General features: G+C 41.3%; 1 pseudogene; it reads right to left on the bottom strand.

The window, feature by feature from the left end:
* Positions 1-1,005: 1,005 nt before the first annotated feature.
* LOC123741776 (NLR family CARD domain-containing protein 3-like) lies at positions 1,006-19,020 on the bottom strand (annotated as a pseudogene).
* Between the last annotated feature and the right edge of the window lie 317 nt (positions 19,021-19,337).

The following is a 19,337-nucleotide window of genomic DNA, read 5'->3' as shown; positions in this document are numbered from 1 at the left end:
TTGACCTCAGAGCTGAGACCAGAGAAGCACAGCCTTCCTCTGTAACTAAACAGCCTGACAGCCTGCAAAGAGTACAATTATTTTGAAAAGAAAGAGTGGCAGCTGTATACTGTATATTTTGCAACTTTCAGAAATAGTTTCCTGTCCCCTGCCAAATCCATCCGTACATGGATTGATCTTCACAATATCTTATGTAGAGCTTGAGAACATTTTACACATTTTCAAAAAGTAAATGGCTTCATATACTACACTGTATAATGTATGGCTCCATACACTGTATAACGTATGGCTCCATATACTATACCGCTTAATGTATGGCTCCATATACTATACTGTATAATGTATGTCTCCATATACTATATAATGTATGGCTCCATATACTATACTGTATAATGTCTGGCTCCATACACTATATAATGTATGGTTCCATACACTATACTGTATAATGTATGGCTCCATATACTATATAATGTATGGCTCCATATAATATACTGTATAATGTATGGCTCCATATACTATACTGTATTATGTATGGCTCCATATACTATATAATGTATGGCTTCATATACTATATAGTGTATGGCTCCATACACTATACTGTATAATGTATGGCTCCATATACTATACTATATAATGTATGGCTCCATATAATATACTGTATAATGTATGGCTCCATATACTATACTGCATAATGTATGGCTCCATATACTATATAATGTATGGCTTCATATACTCTACTGAATAATGTATGGCTCCATATACTATATAATGTATGGCTTCATATACTCTACTGTATAATGTATGGCTCCATATACTATATAATGTATGGCTTCATATACTATACTGTATAATGTATGGCTCCATATACTATACTGCATAATGTATGGCTCCATATACTATACTGCATAATGTATGGCTCCATATACTATACTGCATAATGTATGGCTCCATATACTATACTGCATAATGTATGGCTCCATATACTTTACTGCATACTGTATGGCTCCATATACTGTCAGTCAAAGGTCAGATGGTGAGGTATCAAATTGTCATTGTATTGTGTATTTAGGCCCTTTCTTAACGTGGATCTGGTGAACAGTTATCACTTGTTGACCAACTACAGGAATACTGACCTCAGAGTCTTCAGTTTACAGTGGGGATTCCCCAGTCCAGCAGAGATCAGCTTCACTCCTGAATCCTTCAGGTCATTGTTACTCAGGTCCAGCTCTCTCAGGTGTGAGGGGTTTGACCTCAGAGCTGAGACCAGAGAAGCACAGCCTTCCTCTGTGACTCCACAGAGTGACAACCTGTAAAGAGTTTAACATGATATTAATCACACTGCAACTATTTGGCAGTGAATAGAGAGATTGGTAGCTATATATATTTATATTCAGTGGGGTCGTGAATTACTAATAAAGATGAGTAAAAAATACTATAAAATAAAAAACATACAAATACTGAACTACATAAACTACTTGACCAAAAGTATGTGGACACCTGCTCGTCAAACATCTCATTCTAAAGCATGGGCAATAATATGGAGTGCCCCCCCCTGCTGCTATAACAGCCTCCACTCTTCTGGGAAGGCTTTCCACTAGATGTTGGAACATGGCTGCGAGGACTTGCTTCCATTCAGCCACAAGAGCATTAGGGAGGTCGGGCACTGATGTTGGGTGATTAGGCCTGGCTCGCAGTTGACGTTCCAATTCATCCCAAAGGTGTTCAACGGGGTTGAGGTCAGGGCTCTGTGAAGGACAGTCAATTTCTTCCACACCAATCTCGACAAACAATTTCTGTGTGCACGGGGTCATTGTCGTACTGAAACAGGAAAGGGCCTTCCCCAAACTGTTGCCACAAAGTGGGAAGCACAGAATCGTCTAGAATGTCATTGTATACTTCAGCATTAAGATTTCCCTTCACTGGAACTAAGGGTCTAGCCTCAAACATGAAAAACAGTCCCAGACCATTGTTCCTCTTCCACCAAACTTTACAGATGTCATTGTCCATTCAGGGCGGGTAGCATTCTCCTGGCAACCACCAAAACCAGATTTGTCAGTCAGACTGCCAGATGGTGAAGCGTGATTCATCACTCCAGAGAATGCGTTTCCACTGCTCCAGAGTCCAATGCTGGCGAGCTTTACACCACTCCAGCCAACACGTGGCATTGTGCATGATGATCTTAGGCTTGTGTGCGGCTGCTTGGCCATGGAAACCCATTTCATAAAGCTCCTGACAAACAGTTCTTGTGCTGACGTTCCTTCCAGAGGAAGTTTGGAACTCGGTAGTGAGTGTTGCAACCGAGGACAGACGTTTTTAACATGCTATGCGCTTCAGCATTCGGCAGTTACGTTCTGTGAGCTTGTGTGGCCTACCACTTTGCGGCTGAGTCATTGTTGCATCTAGACGTTTCCACTTCACAACAACAGCACTTACAGTTGACCGGGGCAGCTTTCGCAGGGTAGAAATTTGACGAACGGACTTGTTGGAAAGGTGGCATCCTACGACGGTGCCATGTTGAAAATCACTGAGCTCTTCAGTAAGGCCATTCTACTGCCAATGTTTGTTTGTGGAGATTGCATGGCTGTGTGTTCGATTTTATACACCTGTCAGCAACGGGTGTGGCTGTAAAAGCCAAATCCACTAATTTGAAGTGGTGTCCATATACTTTTGTATATATAGTGTATATTGTATGCTACATATTTGTTTTACAAATGAGATTATTTTATACTAATACAGTTGCTCCGAGAAATATATTTAATTTAACAAGTAACAAAAAAGATAGAGGTGAACGTTTTTGGATCCCCTGTTTTCATCCCACCAAAACAACTCTTACACTAAAAGGGCGTTATCATAATTTTAACAATTTCATCATTTCATTCCAACCTCATAGTGTGGAAATATATAGGAAATACAGGTAAATCATGTTTTTGACTGCATTGGGCCTTTAAAATGCATTCTCTCTACAAGCAATCTCTCATTCATATAAAATATTGTAATTGTCATGTAATCTAGTTTGTCTATATGTAAGAACAATCACAATGAACGGTTTAACTTAATAAAGGCATGTTTACTGCTAACTTGACATGGTTTCATATTACAAGAAACATATCAGAGAGGTGCCCACTGGCCCTCATTAGCATATGGCCAATCAGATAATGTTATGCAAATAACAAATAACACCAGAGTAATGATAATGAATACATGTACAGTGGAGCCCTGAATTATTGGATCCCTTGATAAAGACGAGCAAAAATTTTTACAAATAAATGATACAAATACTGAGCTTTTTAAAAATATATGTTACTTCATACTAATACAATTTGGTGTGATGGAGTTTTTCTTCCAAACGTCTCTGCCAATAACAGCTAGTTTTCAGTTTTCCCTCCCCACTCAGACCACTCCCAGACAGTCCTAGCTAAATTATTCCTTGAGAAATTGCTCTTTGCGAACAAACAATTTTTTGTTTATTTTTACAATTTAAATTGAAAACAATCACAGTAAGGTACTTCTTACCCAGAGATTTGTATTTATTTATTTTTATTTAACCTGTGTTTAACTAGGTAAGTTAGTTAAGAACAAATTCTTATTTACAATGACGGCATAGGAACAGTGGGTTAACTGCCTTGTTCAGGGGCAGAACGGCAGATTTTTACCTTGTCAGCTCAGCGATTCGATCTATTGAGATAAAAATGGCTGCATTGGACCTTTAAAACGGTAGAGTTTAAGCACAGTCTACATATACTGAGGTGTCAGATTTACATTGTATTGAGTATAATACTGAGTTTGTTAACACTCAGATCAGGTGAACAGTTATCTCTTAATGACCAAACACAGGAACACTGATGTCATGACGTTGGCCTGTGGGTAAGGTTTATGACCCCCCCATAAATACCTTTCTCCCTTCCCTCTCTCTCTGACTCTACTGAAGGACTCTTGAATAGCCTTTGTTAAACATAGAGAGTCTGGGAACATCAAACAAGTGGGGAGAAAGGAACCATATTTCGACAATAGAACCAGTTGAAAATATGCGTTGGTACTTAACTTGTTATGGATAGGGGGCAGTATTTTCACGGCCGGATAAAAAACGTACCCGATTTAATCTGGTTATTTCTCCTGCCCAGAAACTAGAATATGCATATAATTAGTAGCTTTGGATAGAAAACACTCCAAAGTTTCTAAAACTGTTTGAATGGTGTCTTTGAGTATAACAGAACTCAAATGGCAGGCCAAAACCTGAGAAGATTCTATACAGGAAGTACCCTGTCTGACCATTTCTTGGCCTTCTTTGTCATCTCTATCGAAAATAGAGGATCTCTGCTGTAACGTGACACTTTCTAAGGCTCCCATAGGCTCTCAGAAGGCACCAGAACGGGGAATGATGACTCTGCAGTCCCTGGGCGAAAACAGTAGCGCATTTGGATAGTGGTCGATCTGAGAACAATGAGACGGGTGCGCGTGCATGTGAAGAGTCCATTTTACATTTTCAGTGTTTGAACGAAAACAACGTCTCACGGTTGGAAAATTATCACTATTTTACTAGAAAAATCGCATAAAAATGTATTTTAAACAGCGTTTGACATGCTTCGAAGTACGGTAATGGAATATTTTAAAAAAAATTGTCACGATACGGCGACGGCGCGTCACCCTTCAGATAGTGTCTTGAACGCAAGAACAAAACGCAGCTATTTGGATATAACTATGGATTATTTGCAACCAAAACAACATTTGTTGTTGAAGTAGAAGTCCTGGGAGTTCGTTCTGACAAAGAACAGCAAAGGTAATCCAATTTTTCTTATAGTAAATCTGAGTTTGGTGAGTGTCAAACTTGGTGGGTCTCAAAATAGCTAGCCTGTGATGGCCTGGCTATCTACTCAGAATATTGCAAAATGTGCTTTCACCGAAAAGCTATTTTAAAATGTGACATAGCGATTGCATAAAGGAGTTCTGTATATATAATTCTTTAAATAATTGTTATGTTTTTTGTGAACGTTTATCGTGAGTAATTTAGTAAATTCACCGGAAGTTTCGGTGGGTATGCTAGTTCTGAACGTCACATGCTAATGTAAAAAGCTGGTTTTTGATATAAATATGAACTTGATTGAACAAAACATGCATGTATTGTATAACATAATGTCCTAGGAGTGTCATCTGATGAAGATCATCAAAGGTTAGTGCTGCATTTAGCTGTGGTTTTGGTTTTGTGACATTATATGCTAGCTTGAAAAATGGGTGTGTGATTATTTCTGGCTGGGTACTCCCCTGACATAATCTAATGTTTTGCTTTTGTTGTAAAGCCTTTTTGAAATCGGACAATGTGGTTAGATAAAGGAGAGTCTTGTCTTTAAAATGGTGTAAAATAGTCAGATATTCTAAGTACATAGCCCAGCCATCACGGGCTAGCTATTTAGACACCCAGCAAGTTTAGCCTTCACCAAAATCAGATTTACTATAACAAAAATGTTATTACCTTTGCTGTTCTTCGTCAGAATGCACTCCCAGGACTTCTACTTCAATAACAAATGTTGGTTTGGTCCCAAATAATCCATCGTTATATCCACACAGCGGCGTTTTGTTCGTGCGTTCTAGACACTATCCGAAATGGTAAATCAGGGTCGTGCGCATGGTGCATTTCGTGACAAAAAATGTCTAAATATTCCATTACCGTACTTCGAAGCATGTCAACCGCTATTTAAAATCAATTTTTATGCAATTTATCACGTAAAAAAGCGATAATATTCCGACCGGGAATCTGCGTTTCGGTAAATAGAGGGAAAAAAAGAAAGACGGGGGCGGCCAGTGCACGCGCCTAAGCCCACTGTCCCCTGATCGGCCGCTTGACAAAGGCGATAATGTGTTTCAGCCTGGGCCTGGAATGACGACATTCAGGTTTTTCCCGGGCTCTGAGAGCCTATGGGAGCCGTGGGAAGTGTCACGTTACCGCAGAGATCCTTTGTTTTGGAAAGAGATGTCAAAGAAAGCCAATAAATGGTCAGACAGGCCACTTCCTGTAAAGGAATCTCTCAGGTTTTTGCCTGCCATATGAGTTCTGTTATACTCACAGACACCATTCAAAGAGTTTTAGAAGTTTTAGGGTGTTTTCTATCCATATCTAATAAGTATATGCATATTCTAGTTACTTGGTAGGATTAGTAACCAGATTCAATCGGGTACGTTTTTTATCCGGCGGTGTAAATACTGCCCCCTAGCCCTAACAGGATAAACTGTATCTGGGAAAGTCTACACATTATAGATTCACATGGAATTGTTGTGCAATTTAAATTCATTTTAAATGAAACTATTTGTGAAAAGATTAAATGTAATTATAGCTTCCAAATGAGAGAATTGGGTTTTCATAAGGTTAGAGCCCTGCTCAATCAGTGGCCCGCCCCTGTGAAGAGACATGGATTATAAACTATGAAACACACCCTTCTCCCCCTCCACTATATAAGCCCTTGACGAAAATGTAACCTCCTGTTCCGAGGACGATAGGACGACGGTCCATACGTTAAAAAGGACTAACATGTCAACTACAGAACCAAGCCAACCTCAGCATGAGCTTTGGTTGTGAATGGTATGAACTTTGAACTCTTATTCACTAAATAAGTGAGACATCCTAGCCGTTGAGTCAGCAACAGCAGCTGTAAACGTGGGCTAGGAAAGGACGGACGACGTATCCATTCTAACACACAACGAAGATACTACAACGTATCCAATTTACCAAGAGACATTCCTCTGAGGACAGGAAGATCTCTGTTGGCCAACACGGCCAGCATCTACGACCAACCTACCGAAGCGCAGCTCAGAGTAAATGTTTATTGCATTTTCCTTTTCCAAATGGGCGGTAATTTAGAATGCATAAGATACTGTATTTACGATAGCATAGCTTCTCCCTTTGTTCCTCAGTCTTCCCGCTCTTTCATTCAAGCCCAATCCCCTCTCTTTGTGTAACCAGCCGTCATACAGGTTCCGTCCCCCAGGGAAGTTCTCTGTATGACATAATATGCATTCTGTGTATATGTAATTCTGTGTGATTAGTTAGGTATTTAGTAAATAAATAATTAAACCCAATTTTGTATTGCTGATTCAACTTGTTAGCCAGGGTTCGTGAAGATAACCAAGAATTTACAACTTTCAGATGAGACTGAAATAAGGTGACGATTAATATTGACTGCTATTGATGTAAAATATTACTAGGTCTTTAAGAGTTTATTCGGAAGATAACAGCTCTATAAACACTCTTTCGTGGTGCCCCAACTTTCTAGTTAATTACATTTACATGATTAGCTCAATCAGGTAATATTAATTGCAGAGAAAGGATTTTATAGAGTAGCATGTCATATCACTTAATCCGGCATAGCCAAAGACACGACACTGACCTGAGAGTCTCCAGTTTACAGTGGGGATTCCCTAGTCCTGCAGAGAGCAGCTCCACTCCTGAATCCTTCAGGTCATTGTTACTCAGATCCAGCTCTCTCAGATATGAGGAGTTTGAGCTGAGAACTGAGGCCAAAACTTCACAGGATGTGTCTGTGAGTTTACAACCAGTGAGTCTGCCAACACAGAGTTAATACCATGAGAGACAGGTTGTGTTATAATCCATGATGTAGTTGTAAAAAGTGGTGGGTGTTGGGTAAACGCTGATTGCTGTTAACAGAGAATAAAGTAAAGCTGCCCATATACTTCAATACATTTTCCCACAAAAGATGCATAAATGCTCATGCAAAATGAAAAAGATGTGTAAACTGCATTTACTTGCGTTTACCCTCCACTGATTATAATGCTATGCTTAGCTTACACTATTACCCAGACACAACTAATGTGTACACTGTGCATACATGGCTCATTGTTTTCTCTAATTGTTTTTTATATAAACATTTCTTCAAGAGTTTTCAGCTGATAGAAAATCAAGTCAGCCAATAACCTTGTTTCTATCCAACCATTTGTATTCAAGTAAAGTACATTTCTGATAAAACAGTAATGAAATGCTAGATGGAAATAGCATCCCACTGGGTAAAAACTGATTGATCAATGGGATGACATTGAATCAACGTGGAAAACTGAATGGATTCGCAAAAAGTCATCAAAGTAAGGGCATTTTGTATTTTTTTAACCCAACGTTTAACCTAAATCCAATGACATGGTGACATTTGCTATTCATTTCATGTTGAATTTACGGTTAGTTGAGAATTCAGCTAAATGTAAATCAAAACTAGACATTGAACTGGCGCCAATGCCCAGTGGGATATTTGTCGTAAATTTTCCTAAATGTCGACAAAATAATTTACTCTAGACAGGGGTGGATAATGTTTGCCAGTAAAATAGCACATGGGACCAATGGCAGTGGACACGCTTTGTTGCGCAAATGTTGCTAGAATCAGGGGTGCAATTTTCACTGGGGACGGGGGGACATGTCCCACCCACATTCTGAAATTGCATTTTTGTACCCCCCCAGTTTTATCATTGGAATGGGGTTAAAAACGAGGCAACAGTGTGCTTTAGGACCATGTGGACGCCTCCGAGTTGTCGGGTAGGCTGTTTGGAGTGTTTATCCAACTGGATTATACCCCTCCCCCCACCACTTCCAAAACCAAAGTTGCGCCCCTGGCTAGAATAACCATCATGTCGAAATAAACTGCAGCCACATTAACTCACACTAGGACTTGGAAAATCATGCAGTTTATTAGGCTACAGATTAAATAAATTATGATTAACTTCACAGGTTTGTGAAAGTGCACAGTGATGAACTTGATCTTAAAAAATAATCTCATGAACCCTCTGCACTGTATCTGCCAGTCGTTGGCTAGAGTGCATGTGACCAAACAAGTGGGAAAATGTTCTGATATCGCTAGACTTTGTGGCAAAACCATCGACAGAATAAAACATTTCATAGAAACTCAAATAACTTCTGTTTTTTATTTGGTAAATGAAAAATTATAGGTGCATTTTTCTAGGGAAAGCAAATTGGTCGACTAGATTGTGAAGAAAATATTATTCCCAATAGTACCAAACTCTAAACTAAAGAGCTATCCCAGCAACCCCTGCTGTTTAAACCCAAAGCCACCTCACCCGCTATCCGCTAGTCATTAAATTAAGGTGACAAACTCTTATTAGAAACACATGGATTTGCTCACCAAATTAAAAACCGTAAGCTTCACTGTCTAAACACATATGGTGTGGACTATGTGTGCCTGGTAAACACATGTGGATCTGGTGAACAGTTATCACTTGTTGACCAACTACAGGAATACTGACCTCAGAGTCTCCAGTTTACAGTGGGGATTCCCCAGTCCAGCAGAGAGCAGCTTCACTCCTGAATCCTTCAGGTCATTGTTACTCAGATCCAGCTCTCTCAGATATGAGGAGTTTGAGCTGAGAACTATGGCCAAAACTTCACAGGTTGTGTCTGTGAGTTTACAGCCATTGAGTCTGTCAACATAGAATAAATACCATGAGAGACAGGTTGTAATAAAATGTTATGCTTAGCTTCCCCTGCTTACACTGTTACACCTGCCCGACTAATATGTCCCCAGTGCATTGCTTTCTGATCAGTTTGTATTATATTATGTTCAAGAGTTTCAGCTAATAAAAATACTGCTCTTCCCACATACAGTAAGTTTGAGTACTTACAGAGCCTTTCTGCGGCACCTCACAGCTGGGAGCAGTCTCCTACGACCCTCCTGTGTTGTCTTGTATTCTTTTAGGTCAAACACATCCATAACCTCCTCTGATATCTGCAGCATGTAGGCCAGCGCTGAACACTGAGCAAGTGTGAGGTTTATCGATCTTTTCTCTGACCTCAAGTACTCTTGGATTTCCTCCTGTACTGAATGGTCTTTCATCTCTATCAGACAGTGGAAGAGATTAATCCACCTCTCAGGGGAGATGTTCTTCCTCTGCATCACCTTAAGGGATCGGATTGTTTTCTGGACGCTCTCTGGACTGCTTTCTGTCTGTGTTACCAGACCTTGTAGGAGTTTCTGATTGGACTCCACTGACATGCCATGAAGGAAGCGAACAAAAAGGTCCAGGTGTCCATTCTTACTCTCCAAGGCTTTATCCACGGTACTCTTCAGCAGCTCATGCAAGGTTAGCTCTTCAGACTTTCTCTTGAAGAAGGGCTTCAGTGCATCCATGTTCTTGCTTGTGTAACAATGGTACATGTAGACAGCTGAGAGAAACTCCTGAATGCTTAGATGTACAAAGCAGTACACCACTCTCTGAAATAACACAGACTCTTCTTTAAAGATGTGTGTGCACACTCCTGAGTACAGTGATGCTTCTTTGACATCAATGCCGCAAATGTTCAGGTCTTCTTCATAGAACATGAGATTACCCTTCTCCAGATTTTCAAACGCCAGCCTCCCCAGCTTCAGAAGAATTTCCTTATCTGACTCCATGAGCTCCTCTTGTTCCATCTCATCTCTTCCATGATGCTTCTGGTTCTTCAGGCTGGTCTGAATGAGCACGAAGTGTGTGAACATCTCAGTCAGAGTCGTGGGCATCTCTATTCTTTTGTCTGTACTCAACATGTGTTCAAGGACTATTGCAGAAATCCAACAGAACACCGGCATGTGGCACATGATGTGGAGGCTCCTTGATGTCTTTATGTGTGAGATGATTCTGTTGGCCAGGTCCTCATCACTGAATCTCTTCCTGAAGTACTCCTCCTTCTGTGGGTCACTGAATCCTCGTACTTCTGTCACCTGGTCAACACACTGAGGGGGATCTGATTGGTTGCTGCTGGTCGGGAGGTTATCCATAGGAGAGCAGAGGGAAGCAGATTCCCCTTGATGAGGTTTGTCAGCAGAACATCAACAGATGATGTCTGGGTGACATCAGACACCTTTTCATTGTGCTGGAAATCCAATGGAAGTCTGCTTTCATCCAAACCATCAAAGATGAACATAGCTTTACAGGCAGTGAGTTTCTTTGCATTGCCTATGTCTAGTTCTGTGTGGAAGTCATTTAAAAGTCTGAGAAGACTGTACTGACGATCTTTGATCAAGTTCAGCTCCCGGAAAGGAAGCACAAATATGATATCCACATCTTGGTTTGCCTTCCCTTCAGCCCAGTCTAGGATGAACTTCTGCACAGAGACTGTTTTTCCGATGCCAGCGATGCCCTTGGTCAGCACAGTTCTGATGCTTCTCTCTTGGCCAGGTAAGGGTTTAAAGATGTCATTGCAGTGGATTACTGTGTCATGTGAGGTTGGTGTCCTGGGTGCTGTCTCTAGCTGCCACACCTCATGTTCATTGTTAACCCCTTCACTCTCGCCTTCTGTGATGTAGAGCTCTGTGTAAATCCTGTTGAGGGGAGTTTGGTTCCCTGCTGTTTCGATGCCTTCTATTACACATTCATACCTCCTTATCAGACTGTCTTTATGATTTACTATAGCTTTCTGCAGGCTGTCATCCACTACAAGGGAAGAGGAAATAGGGTGTTATCAGACACATTCATTGACAGGATGAAATGTGGGCCTTCCACAACTACAGTAACTTATATTATTGTAGTTAACACTTAATCAAATTGAGGTATTGACTTAGCACAGGTCTGCAAGTGGTCTTACTTTTTTCAAAGCCTCTTGCATCATTGGGTTCCCTCAGGTGCTGTAGTACAGGAAGTGTTCTGGATCTCTTTCTACACTGAGGACAGTCATAGTCTCCTGAAGGAGCAGGTTTCTCCCAGTATCTGGTGATGCACTGTCTGCAGAACCTGTGTCCACAGGTGGTAGAGACTGGATCCCTCAGAACCTGCTGACACACTGCACACCTGGACTGATCCTCTAACATAGTAGACCATCCACTACAGAGATAAAGGAGAGAGTGTAGATGTTACTACTCATCCTCTAACAGAGTAGACCATCCCCTACAGAGATAAAGGAGAGAGAGATACTGATCCTCTAACAGAGTAGACCATCCACTACAGAGATAAAGGAGAGAGAGAGACTTCTAGATGTTACTACTGATCCTCTAACAGAGTAGACCATCCCCTACAGAGATAAAGGAGAGAGAGATACTGATCCTCTAACAGAGTAGACCATCCCCTACAGAGATAAAAGAGAGAGAGAGACTTCTAGATGTTACTACTGATCCTCTAACAGAGTAGACCATCCCCTACAGAGATAAAGGAGAGAGAGATACTGATCCTCTAACAGAGTAGACCATCCCCTACAGAGATAAAGGAGAGAGAGATACTGATCCTCTAACAGAGTAGACCATCCCCTACAGAGATAAAAGAGGGGGCAGTAATTCCTCTAATAAACTTAGTTCAAACAAACTACACATTACAAAACATATCTATATGACATCTTGAAGATTCTCCTCTTCACTATTAATATTATTCTGACTAGTGACAGGTCAAAGGTAACTGATCCACCACCATTGGAGTTGACAGGATGATCCATGGAGAAATCACTGTTCATAGACAGACAGACAGCTGGGAACAGTATACTGTGTTCATAGACAGACAGACAGCTGGGAACAGTATACTGTGTTCATAGACAGACAGCTGGGAACAGTATACTGTGTTCATAGACAGACAGCTGGGAACAGTATACTGTGTTCATAGACAGACAGCTGGGAACATTATACTGTGTTCATAGACAGACAGACAGCTGGGAACAGTATACTGTGTTCATAGACAGACAGCTGGGAACAGTATACTGTGTTCATAGACAGACAGACAGCTGGGAACAGTATACTGTGTTCATAGACAGACAGCTGGGAACAGTATACTCTGTTCATAGACAGACAGACAGCTGGGAACAGTATACTCTGTTCATAGACAGACAGCTGGGAACAGTATACTGTGTTCATAGACAGACAGCTGGGAACAATATACTCTGTTCATAGACAGACAGGCAGCTGGGAACAGTATACTGTGTTCATAGACAGACAGCTGGGAACAGTATACTGTGTTCATAGACAGACAGCTGGGAACATTATACTGTGTTCATAGACAGACAGCTGGGAACAGTATACTCTGTTCATAGACAGACAGACAGCTGGGAACAGAATACTGTGTTCATAGACAGACAGCTGGGAACAGTATACTGTGTTCATAGACAGACAGACAGCTGGGAACAGTATACTGTGTTCATAGACAGACAGCTGGGAACAGTATAATGTGTTCATAGACAGACAGACAGCTGGGAACAGTATACTGTGTTCATAGACAGACAGCTGGGAACAGTATACTCTGTTCATAGACAGACAGCTGGGAACATTATACTGTGTTCATAGACAGACAGCTGGGAACAGTATACTCTGTTCATAGACAGACAGCTGGGAACAGTATACTGTGTTCATAGACAGACAGACAGCTGGGAACAGTATACTGTGTTCATAGACAGACAGACAGCTGGGAACAGTATACTGTGTTCATAGACAGACAGCTGGGAACAGTATACTCTGTTCATAGACAGACAGCTGGGAACAGTATACTGTGTTCATAGACAGACAGCTGGGAACAGTATACTGTGTTCATAGACAGACAGACAGCTGGGAACAGCATACTCTGTTCATAGACAGACAGACAGCTGGGAACAGTATACTGTGTTCATAGACAGACAGCTGGGAACAGTATACTCTGTTCATAGACAGACAGACAGCTGGGAACAGTATACTCTGTTCATAGACAGACAGCTGGGAACAGTATACTGTGTTCATAGACAGACAGACAGCTGGGAACAGTATACTCTGTTCATAGACAGACAGCTGGGAACAGTATACTGTGTTCATAGACAGACAGCTGGGAACAGTATACTGTGTTCATAGACAGACAGCTGGGAACAGTATACTCTGTTCATAGACAGACAGACAGCTGGGAACAGTATACTCTGTTCATAGACAGACAGACAGCTGGGAACAGTATACTGTGTTCATAGACAGACAGACAGCTGGGAACAGTATACTGTGTTCATAGACAGACAGCTGGGAACAATATACTCTGTTCATAGACAGACAGCTGGGAACAGTATACTGTGTTCATAGACAGACAGCTGGGAACAGTATACTCTGTTCATAGACAGACAGACAGCTGGGAACAGAATACTGGGTTCATAGACAGACAGCTGGGAACAGTATACTGTGTTCATAGACAGACAGACAGCTGGGAACAGTATACTCTGTTCATAGACAGACAGACAGCTGGGAACAGAATACTGTGTTCATAGACAGACAGCTGGGAACAGTATACTCTGTTCATAGACAGACAGACAGCTGGGAACAGAATACTGTGTTCATAGACAGACAGCTGGGAACAGTATACTGTGTTCATAGACAGACAGACAGCTGGGAACAGTATACTGTGTTCATAGACAGACAGCTGGGAACAGTATACTGTGTTCATAGACAGACAGACAGCTGGGAACAGTATACTGTGTTCATAGACAGACAGACAGCTGGGAACAGTATACTGTGTTCATAGACAGACAGCTGGGAACAGTATACTGTGTTCATAGACAGACAGCTGGGAACAGTATACTCTGTTCATAGACAGACAGACAGCTGGGAACAGTATACTGTGTTCATAGACAGACAGACAGCTGGGAACAGTATACTGTGTTCATAGACAGACAGCTGGGAACAGTATACTGTGTTCATAGACAGACAGACAGCTGGGAACAGTATACTCTGTTCATAGACAGACAGCTGGGAACAGTATACTGTGTTCATAGACAGACAGACAGCTGGGAACAGTATACTCTGTTCATAGACAGACAGCTGGGAACAGTATACTGTGTTCATAGACAGACAGCTGGGAACAGAATACTGTGTTCATAGACAGACAGCTGGGAACAGTATACTGTGTTCATAGACAGACAGACAGCTGGGAACAGTATACTGTGTTCATAGACAGACAGACAGCTGGGAACAGTATACTGTGTTCATAGACAGACAGCTGGGAACAGTATACTGTGTTCATAGACAGACAGCTGGGAACAGTATACTGTGTTCATAGACAGACAGACAGCTGGGAACAGTATACTGTGTTCATAGACAGACAGCTGGGAACAGTATACTCTGTTCATAGACAGACAGACAGCTGGGAACAGTATACTGTGTTCATAGACAGACAGCTGGGAACAGTATACTGTGTTCATAGACAGACAGACAGCTGGGAACAGTATACTGTGTTCATAGACAGACAGCTTGGAACAGTATACTCTGTTCATAGACAGACAGACAGCTGGGAACAGAATACTGTGTTCATAGACAGACAGCTGGGAACAGTATACTGTGTTCATAGACAGACAGCTGGGAACAGTATAATGTGTTCATAGACAGACAGACAGCTGGGAACAGTATACTGTGTTCATAGACAGACAGCTGGGAACAGTATAATGTGTTTATAGACAGACAGACAGCTGGGAACAGTATACTCTGTTCATAGACAGACAGCTGGGAACAGTATACTGTGTTCATAGACAGACAGACAGCTGGGAACAGTATAATGTGTTCATAGACAGACAGACAGCTGGGAACAGTATAATGTGTTCATAGACAGACAGACAGCTGGGAACAGTATACTGTGTTCATAGACAGACAGACAGCTGGGAACAGTATAATGTGTTCATAGACAGACAGACAGCTGGGAACAGTATACTGTGTTCATAGACAGACAGCTGGGAACAGTATAATGTGTTCATAGACAGACAGCTGGGAACAGTATACTGTGTTCATAGACAGACAGACAGCTGGGAACAGTATACTCTGTTCATAGACAGACAGCTGGGAACAGTATACTGTGTTCATAGACAGACAGCTGGGAACAGTATACTGTGTTCATAGACAGACAGCTGGGAACAGTATACTGTGTTCATAGACAGACAGACAGCTGGGAACAGTATAATGTGTTCATAGACAGACAGACAGCTGGGAACAGTATAATGTGTTCATAGACAGACAGACAGCTGGGAACAGTATACTGTGTTCATAGACAGACAGACAGCTGGGAACAGTATAATGTGTTCATAGACAGACAGACAGCTGGGAACAGTATACTGTGTTCATAGACAGACAGCTGGGAACAGTATAATGTGTTCATAGACAGACAGCTGGGAACAGTATACTGTGTTCATAGACAGACAGACAGCTGGGAACAGTATACTCTGTTCATAGACAGACAGCTGGGAACAGTATACTGTGTTCATAGACAGACAGCTGGGAACAGTATACTGTGTTCATAGACAGACAGACAGATGGGAACAGTATACTGTGTTCATAGACAGACAGCTGGGAACAGTATACTCTGTTCATAGACAGACAGCTGGGAACAGTATACTGTGTTCATAGACAGACAGACAGCTGGGAACAGTATACTGTGTTCATAGACAGACAGACAGCTGGGAACAGTATACTGTGTTCATAGACAGACAGACAGATGGAAACAGTATACTGTGTTCATAGACAGACAGCTGGGAACAGTATACTCTGTTCATAGACAGACAGCTGGGAACAGTATACTGTGTTCATAGACAGACAGACAGCTGGGAACAGTATAATGTGTTCATAGACAGACAGACAGCTGGGAACAGTATACTGTGTTCATAGACAGACAGCTGGGAACAGTATAATGTGTTCATAGACAGACAGCTGGGAACAGTATACTGTGTTCATAGACAGACAGACAGCTGGGAACAGTATACTCTGTTCATAGACAGACAGCTGGGAACAGTATACTGTGTTCATAGACAGACAGCTGGGAACAGTATACTGTGTTCATAGACAGACAGACAGATGGGAACAGTATACTGTGTTCATAGACAGACAGCTGGGAACAGTATACTCTGTTCATAGACAGACAGCTGGGAACAGTATACTGTGTTCATAGACAGACAGACAGCTGGGAACAGTATACTGTGTTCATAGACAGACAGCTGGGAACAGCATACTCTGTTCACATTCAGAGTTTTGATGAAATCTATGGACAAAAAAATACCTCTATCTGATAATCACACTCTGCTATTTATTGCTGCCCAGAAGATATAACTAATGTGCATTGTGTACGAATAATGAAGCTCTGAGTAATAAACCTATTTGACACAGTTGGCTGGAAAGCCTCAATGCTTCAGGAAGTGTCACGACTTCTGCCGAAGTCGATGCCTCTCCTTGTTCGGCGGTCGACGTCGCCGGTCTTCTAGCCATCGCCGATCCATTTTCCATTTGTTTTGTCTTGTTTTCCCACACACCTGGTTCTCATTTCCCTCATTATGTGTTGTGTATTTAACCCTCTGTTTCCCCCATGTCTTTGTGTGGTATTGTTTATCTGTTCATGTACGTGCACGTTAGGCTGGTTGCGCTGGGTTATGTTCAACCCATATTTGTATTTTCCTGCTCGTTTGTGCCGTGTGCTTTTGGTTCGCCAAATAAAAGGCTCCGTTTTGCCACCAACTATCTGCTCTCCTGCGCCTGACTTCCTACAGCCCTTCACGCATACCTTGACAGGAAGCTTTGTTTCAACATCACTGCAGTGACCCCCAGCAGTTTGAGAGCTAGCACATCTGATTCATCTCGTCACGGCAGGTAGCCTAGAGTTAAGAGCATTGGGGCAGTAACTGAAAGGTCGCTGGTTTAAATCCCCGAGCTGACTAGATGACAAATCTTTTGATGTGCCCTTGAGCAATGCACTTAACCCTAGTTGCTATGGATCAGAGTGTCTGCTAAATGACTAAAATGTTACATTTAAACACGATAATAACACCTATGGAATGTTAACAATATATTATGGCTAACCAGAATGCAAAACAAATGTCAGGTTCTTCAAAATAATCTATAAAGAACCTTTGAGATTGACCTCCATAAAGGTTCTATAAAGAACCATAACAAAGGGATGTTTATAGAACTATCCTCCATAAAGGTTCTATAAAGAACCATAACAAAGGGATGTTTATAGAACTATCCTCCATAAAGGTTCTATAAAGAACCATAACAAAGGGTTGTTTATAGAACTATCCTCCATAAAGGTTCTATAAAAAACCATAACAAAGGGATGTTTATAGCCACAAAAAGGGTTGTAACTTTAATTGTGTGATTGCAGTAATTACATTTATTGTGTAATTGCTGTATTCATTTTATTGTGTGATTGCTGTAATTACTTTTGTGTAACTGCTGTAATTACTTGTACTGTGTAATTGCTGTAAGTACTTTTATTGTCTAGAAGCTGATCCTTCATCAGTATTGTGAAATAATTATAATGTTAAGTAAAGATTTGAATGGAGAAAACTGATCTGAGAGCAGCGCTCCCTTTCTTTCCATCCTATCAGAATTGATACATGCTCCACCAGACGTGATACCTTGTAGTGCTGCTGATCCAGTTTCTACTGGTCTGACTGAGGATATGAACTCTGACCTGTCCACCAGACATGATAACTTGTAGTGCTGCTGATCCAGTTTCTACTGGTCTGACTGAGGATATGAACTCTGACCTGTTCACCAGATGTGATACCTTGTAGTGCTGCTGATCCAGTTTCTACTGGTCTGACTGAGGATATGATCTCTGACCTGTTCACCAGACGTGATACCTTGTTGTGCTGCTGATCCAGTTTCTACTGGTCTGACTGAGGATATGAACTCTGACTGAGGTTATCAGTATCGACACATGCTCCAACGACGCACATAGCGACCATTCTCTGTTTTAGGAAACTCATGTTATTTCTTCGGCCATTGTAGGAAAGATACATCTTTAAAACACCTGTAAGCCTAAATGCCATCACTTTCAGGAAACCGTCCCCAGAGAGACTTACAGTAAAGTTGCCGTATATTAATTTGATAATCTATTGTGTCAGAAATGTTCCTGCACAGCAGAAAATGCAAAATGGTAGTGTATTTGAGGTTTAAAAAGGCTTCTAAAGTTTGTAATTTCCAGGTTAAAATGTCACACTTGATATTGAAAAAACACAAATGTGATAAAAATTGTGGAAATATTGGAAATAAACGTAATACATTCTGAAACAGTATTGTTGTCTCACCTCTTAGCTTTGGTCTCATGTTCCCCAGAGAGACTCATTTTAGAACACTGACCCCTAAACAGAGATCCAGCATGTTGGTTGTGGTTAACACAGTGACAACTAAACAGAGATCCAGCATGTTGGTTGTGGTTAACACAGTAACAACTAAACAGAGATCCAGCATGTTGGTTGTGGTTAACACAGTGACAACTAAACAGAGATCCAGCATGTTGGTTAACACAGTGACAACTAAACAGAGATCCAGCATGTTGGTTGTGGTTAACACAGTGACAACTAAACAGAGATCCAACATGTTGGTTGTGGTCAACACAGTGACAACTAAACAGAGATCCAGCATGTTGGTTGTGGTTAACACAGTGACAACTAA

The sequence above is a fragment of the Salmo salar genome, chromosome ssa03, assembly GCF_905237065.1.
Source record: "Salmo salar chromosome ssa03, Ssal_v3.1, whole genome shotgun sequence".
Lineage (NCBI taxonomy): Eukaryota > Metazoa > Chordata > Actinopteri > Salmoniformes > Salmonidae > Salmo > Salmo salar.
The sequence above is the reverse complement of the archived record's forward strand: the minus strand, read 5'-3'. Positions and strand labels throughout refer to the sequence as shown.